Raw genomic sequence first — 13,626 nt, 5'->3', positions numbered from 1 at the left:
AAACTCACTAGATTTACAGAATTACTTCTGAGCTTCTCCAATGAACAATCAGATGTGGGAACTAAGACTTACTGATAAAATCAAATATATGAAGTGGCTGCAAAAGCTATTTCAGTACCACCTTCTCAACTGCCAGTGAAATAAAAGGAACGGTATAGATTGGATTAAGAATCACTGTGTTTAACCAGACTAGCCAAGCTTTCTTAATTCCAAAAGTAATTGCAGATATGTTGTAGCAAGCTGGGAACTGACCTTGAGTGCAAGGAATATTCAGCAGAGGTTGATAGCCTCAGGAATTGATACAGTGTGCTGGAAACAAGGCAAATCACCAAAAGACAGCAAAGTAGTCTAACCTTTTTTTATTTACAGAAACACAAATAAGTAAATCTTAACTTTGTGGGGGGAGGGGGGAAAAAAGCAATAAATATCAATATAAGCACTGTGTGCTTGACAGTGTATTGAACCAAATGAATGAAGGGAAAGGAAATTTGAGCAGGAATCCCATAGTGCTGAGGGAAGGAGGAGACACAGAGGAGACAACCAGAGGGGAGAAAGCAGGGCCTGAGAGGGGGCTTTGGCTGGCTCTGAGAGCTGTCTTCGTGCAGGATCATTGATTTAAATGTACCCCTGAGCCCTGGGCAGCTGGAAAATACCAGAGGTCAAGCAAGGAAAGGAAGAGAAATCTTCAGTTTCACAAAGAGGAAACAAATATGAAGGAAAAAGGAATAGTATATTACGGTCATGAAGATTAAGGAACCTCCTCAATTCTAGTGTATGGCCCATTCTGCAAAAAGGAAAATTAACATAATGTGATAAACTGAGGAGATTCAACAAATCATTAAACCTTCATAAGAGTGGATGTTTCAAAGTATCAGAATAAATTTCAGAATCACCCATAATGAAAAGCATTAATTGAAGGATCAAACCGGGAATCAGCTTAGGCCATTCAGTAGCAAATCAGAATGAATAGTTGCTTATGATGAAAACACAAAGGGCATGAGCTGAAAATTATGCCAAAGGAATAACAGTTTAAAATCAAAAGGGTGAAGAAAGCAGTAGCCAAGGCAGCTCAGACAAACAGGAGGAGCATTAAATTTGAGCAGACAGATCTCCAGGAGAGCATACATCACAAGGAGTGTCTCTTTCAGCTGGAACATACAGTGCTAATTTCTTTGTACTTGGAACGGGGATAGAAAATTCAATTAAATTGGCTGAAAATTGGATGTGGCTTTAGTAGTGCTTCCAGGATGCTCCTGTTATTTCATGTACTTCAGTGACAACATTGCAGGTGTCAGACACAGGGGAATGCTCCAAAGAAATTACTTTTTGGTTTGAATAAGGGTAAAAAAACAATCCTGAAGATTAAGTTATCCTCTTTATCACTGAGATTGTATTAAAATACAGCTTGTCCTGGACCCATAGCCACTTCCAGCAGCAGAGGGTCTCTGTGGCAGCCCCAGTCTGGCTGGGACTGGTGCCCTTGAGCACCAACAACCTGCACTGCCAGTGATGGTGCACCCCAAAGTAAGCTGATAATCACAGATACCACTGAGATGGATGAAACATTGCACAGATCTGACATTTTTCACACTCCACAGAAAATCCCCTCCTGTGTGATTAAGGATCAAATCTGCCATCTTGTTCCTAGAAGGAATATCAATCCACTGTGCTCTATCCACACCATGGGATGAATCCCCTCCCAACAGATGCAGTTGTATTTCCACACACAAGGAGCTGCATTTGCTTCAGCTGCTGCACTAAGAATGCAGATCCATAAGATTGTTTCAAAAGTGCATGTATTTTGAAAAAGAAAAGGTAAATATTTTCGTTAAGGAATTTTCCAAAACTTTATATTTCTTTAGTTTTGATATTCTTAGAGATAAAGAAGGAGCCCTTAAAAAGCTAAAGTAAGAGTTTTTCTTTGATCAACACCAAAATTAAAGCCAATAGCAGCAACTTCAGGTGCATTATTATACTGGATAATTTGACTCATGAGTAGATGGCTGATATAGGTTCATACTACAAAGAAATGTGTTCATAGTTGATATAGTGAGTCTGCAGGTATCTAAACCAGGGCTCTCAGTGACTGCAGAGTTTTTTATTAACAATACTGGCAGATTTGGATAAATAATTGGACAGTTTTGCCCATGTTTGAGTAGGTACATTTGAAACTGCTAATAAAAGTAGTAAAAATATCTCTCATAAATATTGCTTCCATTTTTAGCTTGATCTACTGTGGAAAAATAGATTATCCTAAAACAATTCAACCCCATACAATTGGGTCTACAGAAAAATAGAGAACTGTATGGGAGAAGAGAAAGACTACAGACCTGTTTAGAAGCAGCATTTCAAAAGCCATTTTAAAATTATACTTTTTGAAGTAAATGTTGGTATTTGGTAAGAAAGCCTTGCTCCAAGTGATAAAAGGTTCCCTAAGAGTACTTTAATTGAAACTTTTTATCTGAATGTTGCCTGAACCTTTGCTAAATGCTACTTTCTTGCTTCAATTCAAATTTTCTTAATCTTCATTTTCACGTTGAATATTGGTACACTGTCTGCCTCATTATGCTAAAGAAAGATGAAGTGAGCTATTAACATTCTGAACAGCCTACGAGATGTTATGATATAGAATGTCATTCATTTTTATGAGTTGGCTGTCAGTGTGTGCTGCAATAAAGTTATAATTTCTCACTGACAATATGTGATGTCTGGAGTCGCTGCACAATCCTTATTAAAATTTCAATAATTGTAAATCAAAGGAAAGCAAATACGACTTTTATGAAATGGTCGCTTCTGAAAGTCAAGGAGTACAAAGTGGTGGAATACAAACCCAGAAGATTATTCCTGTGCTGTTTCAAGCCATCACCACCATCCAGTTCTCCTCCTCTTGCACAAGGCAGGGTGTGCTGGCACACAACACAACACAACATAGCAGAGGTGGCACATGCTGGGTTATAGTGATGCTGAAGCACTGCTTGTTTGTTGCTCTTAATTGACTCTACCTTTATGTGGCTCTGAGTGCCATCATGTTTATTGGAACAATTTATTATTATAGCTCTTCATCAGGAAAGTCAGGTGCCTTTGGAAGCAGTTACAAGTTATAATTGCCTGACAGTGAGGAAAGCCAGAAGAGATTTATGTGCATACATGGCTGAGCAAAGGTTTCAGAACCTGTTTTCTTGTAACTTTAAACAGTTGTGGAAAATACCAGGGATAGATTTATGGTATGGTCTTTAAAATGCTTAAACTGTCTAGGACAGTACCCAGGAAAATGAATCCTGAATTCAAAATAAATGCTTTCTATATATATATATTGCTGTGTAATGACTATATCTTTATTTCTACTGCTGTTAGTATTGTTTCAAATCAGAAATGTAAGAATTTTCTAACACTGTTCAAAACCTGCCAATCTTTTATTTTGAGCTTGACACAAGCTGGATGATCAGAAGTTAAAATTGTAAAAAATGCTCTCAGAATAATAGTTTTTTGGAGTGACTAAATACAGACCAAAGTATTCCAGTCACTGAACCAATGAGGTCTTAATGTTGTTGGGCACTTGGAACTCCTCTAGCACTTCTCCCTGTTATTTTCAGTTCCATTCTAAGTCATTATTACTTGCAAATCAGTACATGACATATTGAATAAATGCATTCCTTTGATGTATGTAATCACTGTACATGGGATAGATAATCATATGGGTAGGTTTTGGAATTGTCTTCAGCAGTTTTTAAGTACTGAGAATCAGTCAGACTCATGGGGCTACATACAGTTATGCTATAAAGGTTATGTGCCCAGGAATGTTTGCACAATGCAGTCAATAGGCAAAAACATACTTAGATAATTCAATACATAACATCATTCTATTTCTATTGCTTAGACTATTTTTCATTATTCAAAAGTCAATTCAAACATATTCATTTAATGATTACATCTGGCATTTTTATTAAATTTTAATTAATAACTTTATTTCTAACTCCACTCCTTTTCTAAACTGACTCTGCTAAAATTTACAGCATAACATCAGCACTCACACATCACATATGATGGATAATCTTCAGTGTCAGATTTCCAGTGCAGCAACATCTCAGATGTACCTCCTCAACACAGAGCAGCCAGCAAGTGTTCATGCACAAACAAAAGCAAAGCTCTGCTCAAACATGAAGCTGTCTTTGTTCCAACACAGAAATACTTGTGTGAAGTTCAAGCCATGGTATTTGAAAAGGTGTCCCTTCATGTCAGTAGCATACAAACACACCAAATCATGCACGCCACTCCTCCTAAACTTGATTTATCACCACAAGTGTCTTCCCTTTGCTAGAAACATTTTATAGCTAGTAGCCTAAGACAAAAACCAGCTGCCCATATCCATCAGAAAGCTCTCTGCTGGAAAAAAAATAATTGATCCGCTGAGCCATGGGAAATAACCTCTAAAAGTATTTACTTATTGTTATGCCTCCTCATAGACCCAGACTAGCATATTTTGGGATCACAGCAAGACAAAGAGAGAAAGAGGGATGCAGAATGATATAGTGGGAACAGACTTTCACCTAAAGGGATGAGGTACATGACTCAGGATGACTCAGTACCAGTGAGAAATATTCTATTTTAAAGAGGTCAGCTGAAGACAACTGGTCTAATGAAGGATAAGGCAACTCCAGCCTGCAGAAATACTTCAGCTGATACACTAATGTATGTTCTTTAGAAGGACAAGTTTCAGTGGCAGTCAAAAGATCAAACATCCATCTAAAACAGCTGGGAAGCTAAACATATGCTCTGATATAGTCTGATATATCTGGTAAATCATCATGGGAAGCAATAGGCCTGAAAGCCCACTCTAATTACCAGAGATGCAGTGAATGAACAGACAATCTCTAATGCAGAATGATGCACTGGTGATTGTACAGACTGATATTTTGATTTCTAGCTACAGAGAGATTGCATAACTTGTCCAAAACATCTGACACAGAATAGCAAATAGTCTCATGATTTCTATTTATGCTGGTTCCTGAAAAATGTTTTCAGACAATGCTGTAGAAACTTTATTGCTTTCAGTACTGTTTGCCACAACACATTTCAAACAGATTTGCTTATTTACTGTGCAAAGATATCAGAAATATTTTCCTGTTTATTAGCATGTAATTATTTTAGGGTCTGATATTTTGTGAATAGCCAAGATTAGAAACACATGCTTCTACATGGTGCATACTTCAAATTATGTAACTGGAAATCCTGTAATTCCAGCTGTGTTCTGGAATATAGGAAGTGTCTCAAATCCAGGTGTTAGGATATTCAATCTAGGATCTGTCACACTTCTGGAAAAGGGAAAGATATGTCTGTCTTAGATGTGTGGCATGCATAATTTGGTGGGGAAATGATGTATTTTCATGTCATGGTAGGTACTGTTTCACGATTATATCATTTGTTTGGAAGTCTGAAATATTAGCCATGGAAGCAGCTAAGTCAGAGAGCTTAAGGGGAAAGATTTTGTTCCAGATCTCTATACATTATGTCATGGCTATTTGAATTAAGGCAATTATATCTGAGAAACATATATGTATAATACATCTATGCATTAATTTATTAATTTAACCAAAATACTTCCTGTCTGCCTTCAAAATCAATCACAACTTAAGAGCAGAATTCATCAGGATGACTTATTTAATAGCAAAGTTGCTTGAGGATAATGCAGACACTTTACATTCACTTTGGTAAAAGCTATCAGTTTGTACAGGTGCACAAAGTTGCACACACCTGAACAGAAAGGAAATTTTTGCTTTGTAATTCTGCAGTTCTCTGTCCTTCCTCTGTGCCTCTCTGCTCCCTGCACAAGCTATCTGCCAGCCAAAGCTTAGACAGATCTGAGTGATCTCCTTAGCAAACACTGCAGGACCAGCAGGTGACACCAAGAACATGACACTGTGTAATTTTTCTTTGTTCCTCAACCTATTTTGTCATAATTTATTTGAATGTCAATCTGTAAATGTTTGTATATCAAGGTTTAACTTTTAAACAAAGCATGTGATGATGAGAATAAAAGCAGATCTAACATATTGGACTTACAGGGATATGTACATTTTGTGACTGCTCAGTTCAGAAATAAAAGAGTATTTTCCAAGATATATCAGCATTTTCAGTTTTGTCTCTTAACAGAGAACACTATATCTTTGTGTGGTCCTTAGCATTTAAGCTATTCTAAAGAAATTGCATAAACAGCAGCCAAATCTTTTAAGACTGAAGTACTTAGTATTCTTCCATTTAGCAGCAAGTTATGAAGTTTCATTTAAAAAGGCTAATTCTACCAATTAGCTCATCCTGCTCAAATACACATATACTGTTGGGAAATATAAAAATGGTTTATTAAATCAAAAGATATGACGGCACTTCAACTAGCACATGGGCATTAGAGATCAAGTATTCCCTATAGATTAATCCCCATGGCTTCACAGGCTGATTTGGCTTGCCAGTATTACATTAGTAAACCATCTAATCCAATTTAGAGCAGACAGGAATGTTCCATCCATTATGGCATTTCTAGTGTCATTAGGAGCAGACTGATTGAATAAGCATTCTAAATCAGCCTGAAGCATGCAAGTAAATCACTGTGACTTGTACTGCAAAATCTTTCCTTTTTTTTAATAAAAATGAAGGGAAAAGAAAAAAAGGAAAAGCTCCATGCAACAAGATGGAAGCTCTCTGTGTGATTGTGATTTCTGAACTCTCATGGACAGCACAATTTCTCTGTACTTCAGTATGTAAAATTCTTCTCTCTGTAAGGTAGCAGAACACAGTGGATTTGCAGATGTGAGAAGCTCCTTATTTGAGCCAAGCTTGTCTTTAAGGAAAGCAGTGGAACATCTTCCCCTCCCTCTCCCCAGTAAACAATAATAAACAAAATAGGCTGAATGAGGGCAGAGCAGGATGCTACTCTCACAAATAAAATCTGCTGTGTAAAATTGGAGTAACCATAGTAATAAAATCTATCAATCAAATATATTAGAGATTGCAACAGAAAGGATGAAAAGAAAGTCCAAATTTCGTATTCGCCCAAAATGAAAAACGTTCAAGTAATTACAAAAATAGCAGTTTAATTCCAAACAGGCACACCTGAAAGAAAAAGCAATTCTTCAATAAAGAAGTAAACATATGAATAAAATGTTGGTGACAGTTCTTCGTGATGACACAGCTCTCAGAAAGATTTCAGCAAAGGGCTAGGCTGCAGCTTTGAAAAGCTGGGAATCAAATGGAATAAAATCATCAAAATGGCACAAAACCTTTGCTGCCCTCTGAGACCTCTCACGTTGCACCAGCAGGGCCACACAGGTCTCAGCTGCACTATTTAAGCAATCAGCCATGAAAAGGAAACCCTGCACCAGTGCACAAGGCTCTGTGTGGCTGCTCCTCCTTGGGAGAAGGGTGCTCATGTACATGAAGGATTCACGTTTGTTTAATGGCAAAGCTGCTCTGCTGTCAGTCAAACAGCTCCAGTCTTGTCCAGACTCTATAACAACTGAGGTAGAGAGGAAGTTACTGATTCTTTGTGTCCCAACTGCAGAAAAAGTGAACAGTGACCTAGAAGTGCAGATGCAGACCTGGCAGGAATTATTTTCACTGCAAATAGGAATATATCTGAACTAAAGACAGTTTTGCAATAGAGGAAAACATGCACAGATCCCAGCCAGGGAGACTTGCTTGAAACACACACAGATACCAGAGGCTCCTGGAAATTCCTTTATTGGATCTTCCTCCCTACCTCCCCGAAAATACTGTAAGTTTGAACAACTAAATTTTGCTTATTAAGGGAGTGGGAGGGAATTTTACAACCAAACTAACTAGTTTAAGTTTACAGTTTTCACTGCTGTAACAAAAATAAATCTTTACTTTTGAAGGGAAACAAACACCTTCTATGAAAACAAAAAAAAACCCAAACCCAAAACAACCATAATCTTAATTGTTGAAGATAAAACTTTAAACACAATTTATTCAGAATCCTACCCAAATTTAACTTCAAAAATGAAATATTTTCATAGCAGTACTCTGAAAATCTCAGTTTTAATTTAAATCCGTCTGAGAGAAATGAATGGAAGAAATCCTATCAAAGCCCACCATTCATTCTCAAACAAAATGACAAACTTGCAGAAGACTCTGCTTTTGCTTTTCCATGTTTTCCTTTTGATCCCAACAAGCCTGTTTCTGGCAAATTCTTCTTATCAGGACATAGAAAACCACACAGAGCTAGAGTTTGGGAAACCTGTTCTATCCTTTGCTCAAACTGGCTATAGTGGCTCCAAACATTATTATTGTTATTAATAGCACAAACCCAGACTGCAGCAGTAAATCACATTCCTCCCAGAGCAGATTACTTGTTAAATGTTTATCATCAATGTAAATGACAAATGTATCTCATTAGCAAAATCCAAAAGCTTGTTCTGAGGTAAAAAGGACTCAGCCTTGCAATTTTTCTAATGAACTTCCCTTCTGGTCCACAGTAGAACCCATCAGATCTACCAAATCAAATTTCTGAATGAAAGTTCAAATGCTTTGTGGAGCTAATGAGGGAGCACTAGATTAAATTATGGACACATGCTGCTTCTCTATGAAACAGCAGGTTGAAGAATTACACTTTGCTCTTCCCTTTTGCAAGGCATAGAATATTTGACTTCTTTAATTTTCCCTGGTTTGACTCAGCTGGGTTGGAAGGACATTCAGTGAGGACACTGAAGAGAAGGATACAATCCTGTCTTGTTCTTTGCTGAAGAGGCAGGTACAGACTCCCTGCTCCCCTGTCCACGAGAGATGGTCTAACCTGAGCTCCTCCTTGTGTTTCTTTGCCACAGATCTGGTTTCCCTGACACACTGTGAATGTGGAGTTTTCCCATTAGTGCTAAGCCCTAATTAGCTGCCAGCATGAAGGAGGATAGGGAATGAGGGAGAGAGGTACTTGTGATGGACAATCCTGCCTGCCACACTCACCCTCCCTAGAGCTGGGACCTGCTGAACAATCAACTTGCCAGGTCCAGTAAATGCCCAGAGTGTTGAGTGGGTGAGCCCAGATCCAAATGTTCAGCCCTTAATCATTAAACTGATGGGGAACAGCCTGTGCTTTGGAGTCTTGGCACTACCAGGGCACCATGAAAACTCCATTTCTGAGTGCTTACCCACCCAGTTCTCTCTGCCAGGTCCATCCAGCTGTCAGTGAGGGTCACAGGAGTGTCCTGGCCCTTGGCATCTTCAAAATCCAGTTGCAAAGTGGCACAAGGTGAGTATCTGCCAAAGAAAAGGCACAAATCCACTGATCAGCTTTGTGAAGAAGAAAAGTTATTTCTGGCACAGAAGCAACTCTTGGCCAACTTTATATAGTGGCCACAGTACTAGCAAAAAAAAAGACGAGAGAGATGAAACTAAATTTTCTTCTGATGTGACTTCAAGTAAGCAAAATAGATAATAACAGGAAAGGATTTCACCTCATATCTACTGTACCAAGAAAATTCCCACTCACTGGCAGATTTTACACACAGCAGGTTGAAAGGAAAACTAAATGTTACCATGACTGAGCTTGCATTTCCTGATATCTCAAAAGGCATTTGTTTCCCAAAGGAGAGCATTAAACAAAGAGGCAAAGGTTATGTTCCTACACACATCCTAAGTGCTGAATCTTAGTTGTGATGGAGAATATTTTTGCTTACTACAGATGCAGCATTTCTAATGAGTCAAGGTGCAGCAGTGGAGTATTTCAGCTGTTTGTCTACACTTTTGCTATCTCCTGAATATTGAAGCTAGTGGCTGTCCTGAAAAGACTAAGCTACATATGTGCAAGGGGAGCACAGACAGACACTTTTTGATCAGCCAGGCAATTTTCTGGGGTAATGTGCTGATCAACACACTGAGCTGAAACATCTGCAGGATAAAGGATTGTGTCTGAAAACCCTGTGTTTGATGCCCATAATTGTGACAAAGTCATTGCATATTCTGCTCAATGCTTTTTCTGTTTCAGCACTTTCTCACTGTACAAAGAAGCTCCAGCAGCCTCTTAAATGTGGTTGGTAACTCAAAGTACATTTGGGAAATCAGCCAGAGAGAAAGGCTTTTCTTTTGTATGTTTTGCTGCTTTTCTATGAAGTGACAGAAAAGATACACATTTGCCATGTTTGCAGGGTTTCCCCTTACAAAAAAAGAAAAAAAAAAAAAGAAGGAAAGAACTTGAAATAAGGGTTTTTTTTAGTATTAGTAATGTTTGCTTTAGGGAGGCTTAAAGCTGCTTAAAATCTGTCATGTTACTATCTAGGTAGGCAGGTTCTAAACCGTGTGCTATTAACTTTTTAAACTGCAGCAATGTAAAAGTCTATTGTATCTCAAGACTGAGTTTGCAGAGCTGTCAAAGATGCTTTTCCTCTGTGCTAAACATGATTTGAAAAACGTTGAAGCCAAAGCATTTGCTGTTATTCACAAAGCACAGAGACCACACAGGAGGGTCAGGCCCAGGGGCAGTTAACCCTGGCAGCAGAATTCCCCAGTCATGGCCACGAAGGGAATTCCCTGGAGGCAGGAAAGTGAGGTGCAAGACACCTAAGGGAAGGAATAGGGTTTGCCAAATAGAAAATTGTTTCTGCAGCCTTGTTTTTCTCTATGAGTATCAATTCCATGGTAGGAGAAAGGGCCACCCAAGCCCACCTGCAATAAACTGCTCTGCTGAGCAGCATCACTGCTGTGCAGCTCTTGGTGCCTGAGTGCTCTGCTCACACACACCAAACTCATACAGCAATGAGTTTGATCTTCCTCACCTTGAAAAGTGCACGGGAAACAGTCCCACCCTTCCTAGAATAATGTTTGACATGAGGATTGGGAGCAGCCCTACCAATACCAGAGCTCACCAATGGATCTCACCTGAGCTTGTCAGTGTGTTGTCAGTGTGTGCTCATGTGTTCTGCTCACATCTTCATTTTGGAAACCTTGTGTGTCTTTCCAGACTGGCTGCAGGGGGAAGCAAGTGCTCAGCTCAACCCAAATGGGCAGATTGCCTCTCAAAAGGGGCCAGGGCTCCCCAGCCACTGAAGAGGCTGAGCAGGGATTTTTTGTGTGTGTGATTCACTCACTTGTGTTTCCATGTCCTAGCACAGAATTCTTTTTGATGGACTTAAAACACTTCCAAAAAGAATGAGCTAACTTTCCAGGCACTGTAACCTGCCAGGCATTTTCCCTGGCAGCACAGTCCCTCTCAGCTCTGCAGACAATGTACAGCATCCAGGATGGTTTTCCATTGCTTTTGCAAACTGGGTCACAACACATTTAGGTTTGGAAGACATGGTGAGTAAAAGGCCTTGATTTTTCATCCTGTTTACATCTCTAAGATGCCAGAGTAGAGTCTGTTTCTCCTCTGAATATAAGGGCAGGTGGTTGCCAGTACTCTCAGAAAATGCAGAATAAAAGCCACTTATGCACATAGGTGAAAATACCTGCCAAAGGAACACAGACTGCTTAGCCTTTAGCAGTTTGCAGGATTTCATTTTGAAAACAGTAATTTAAAGCACTTGTGAGAACCAAACAATCTCTAAACCCTTAATTACAGTGATCATGTAAGCTTTGGTTTATTGGTAATTTTTTTTAATAGTAGAACATATTTAGTGATGCAGCTAGAACCACACCACCATAGGAAAAAAAGAAGAAAAACAGAATAAGATTTTAAAACCCGATCCAGACCCTCTGGAAATTATTAGAAAGCATTCCTCTGACTGCAGCATACTTTCCTATCAGAAAATGTTGCCCAGAACATACTTTCTAGCTAAATTAGAAAGCTCTGAATCACAGTCTTGTAATACAGAGGTTAAAAGGCATTTTATTATGGCTAAAAATATGCTGTTACAAACCTATTGATCTTTTTATCCTTCTGATCAAGAGGTATCAATGGGAGAAAAAGCCAGCAAGGGATGCTCTGTCAGTGAAAGGGAGACCCAGAGCTCCCTTATGGAAGGCCACACGGACTAATCCTGTTTGTCTCGCTTGCAAAAGAATTCTTCAAAGTTAAAGCACCCTAAGGATTTATCAAGCACTTTTCAGCCTTCAACTGGATTTAGCAAGGGAAGCAGTTCCAAAGCCTGTAGATTAGTACTGCACAATCAGGCTCGTGCAAACAGCACAAGGCTCAGCTTGATGCTTCGGGCAGTGACACTCGACACGTTCTGGAGACAAAGGTGCCATTGCACTTGCAAACCAAAGATGACACTTTGGTGAATTGCTTAGGAGGGTTTTCTCCTTTGCCTGTTGTCAGATGGCTCCTGCTGCACGTGTTCCTCACAATGGTGTTAACAGGATTGGCAATGCTCACCAGGCTCTTCACACCTTGGATAATGGCTCGGTGAATAGTCAGCTTTTAAGAGTTTGTAAAGAAAACGTCCATGTATACAGCTTTGGGGCATATTTATCATAAAAATAGATTGGTAAACTCTGCTGCCAGCAAGGACAGCAGTGGCATCTGTGAGTGCCAGAGATTTTCTCTCAGCAGGAGATGCTGAAAAAGCTCCTGAAGCCCAGCTAACCAATGATATCATTTGTGGTCTCTGTTAAATCTTGTGTGCTCATGCCTTGGGCAGAGTAACTGAAATCACAGTAGAATGGAATACTATGAAAATTTGGATATTTTTTTTCTTCAAACTTTCAAATTTGGAAAACAAGAGTATCATAATTAATCAAAGAGGGTGAGGGAGAAGCACTGACTAAAAAAACTGACCATTTTCTTCAGTTTGATTATTTTTTCCTGTATTTTCCTACATTCATGGAAAGAAGTTCAACCAGCTCTGCTTGTTACCAGACAAGAATACTAAAATCCTGCAGCTAACTGAGCCAAGTGGACCTTCAGTCATGCCAGTAACAGCTTGCCTTCAGTGAATACAAACTCAAAGAACACCAGGGGAGAGGAACTGAACCCCTCAATAATACAGGAAGAAGAGCACCAATGTCTGTTTCAGTAAATATTTCTTTAAGGAAGCAAGGAATCCTCTGGTTTCAGTGGGACACTGAAGTGTGATAATGCTGAGTATTCCCAATATTATTTACCACATTCATGGCACTAGGGCTAAATGTCCATGAGTCTGTGGGGTTGAGTTCAGCCCTGTTGTTCAACATACACAAGAGTGATAAAAAGGTTCATTCCTCACAGTGTGGTATTTACATCTACACAGTCACCTTCCCATTTATGCTTCTAAACATTAACAGGCTGCTAATGGGAATTGTACATATTTTGTCTTGGCTTTTCTACAGCTCTTGAGGTCAAAAATTCATCTTTCATCTGAATTTCATCATTACAGTGAAAATACTGTTGCTTGAAAGATGGAAATGATCCTACTCCAATATTATAACACTGCAGCTTAACTACAATAGTTCACTGATTAGCAATCAGTTTCTTCTTTACAGGACATTTTTATGAGTCTATAAGCACACTTGACCTGTGGTTTAAGCTGATAGTTTACATGAACAATGATGTAGAAGAAGCCAAGCTACTAAAGGTGGGGAGGTTTCTGGTGCCATGGGGAATCCTTCACCTGTTTCAACAGTAAAGACTGGTAAAATTTCCAGTTATGTAAAAAGAACTGGGCTTTGTGGGTTACTCCATTTTTGGGAAGGCAGTTAGTTGAA

At 39.1% G+C, this 13,626-nt stretch overlaps 1 long non-coding RNA gene across 1 annotated transcript in view; it reads right to left on the bottom strand.

Moving 5' to 3' along the window:
• Window positions 1–9,176: 9,176 nt before the first annotated feature.
• LOC130257367 (uncharacterized) overlaps window positions 9,177–13,626 on the bottom strand; it is a 164,823-nt gene continuing 160,373 nt past the window's right edge. The window contains exon 3 of the long non-coding RNA XR_008841315.1: window positions 9,177–9,264. This is a non-coding gene — a long non-coding RNA (uncharacterized LOC130257367). The remainder of the gene's footprint in view (window positions 9,265–13,626) is intronic.

Source organism: Oenanthe melanoleuca, chromosome 10, assembly GCF_029582105.1.
Source record: "Oenanthe melanoleuca isolate GR-GAL-2019-014 chromosome 10, OMel1.0, whole genome shotgun sequence".
Classification (NCBI taxonomy): Eukaryota; Metazoa; Chordata; class Aves; order Passeriformes; family Muscicapidae; genus Oenanthe; species Oenanthe melanoleuca.
This window is presented reverse-complemented; position numbering and strand designations above follow the sequence as displayed.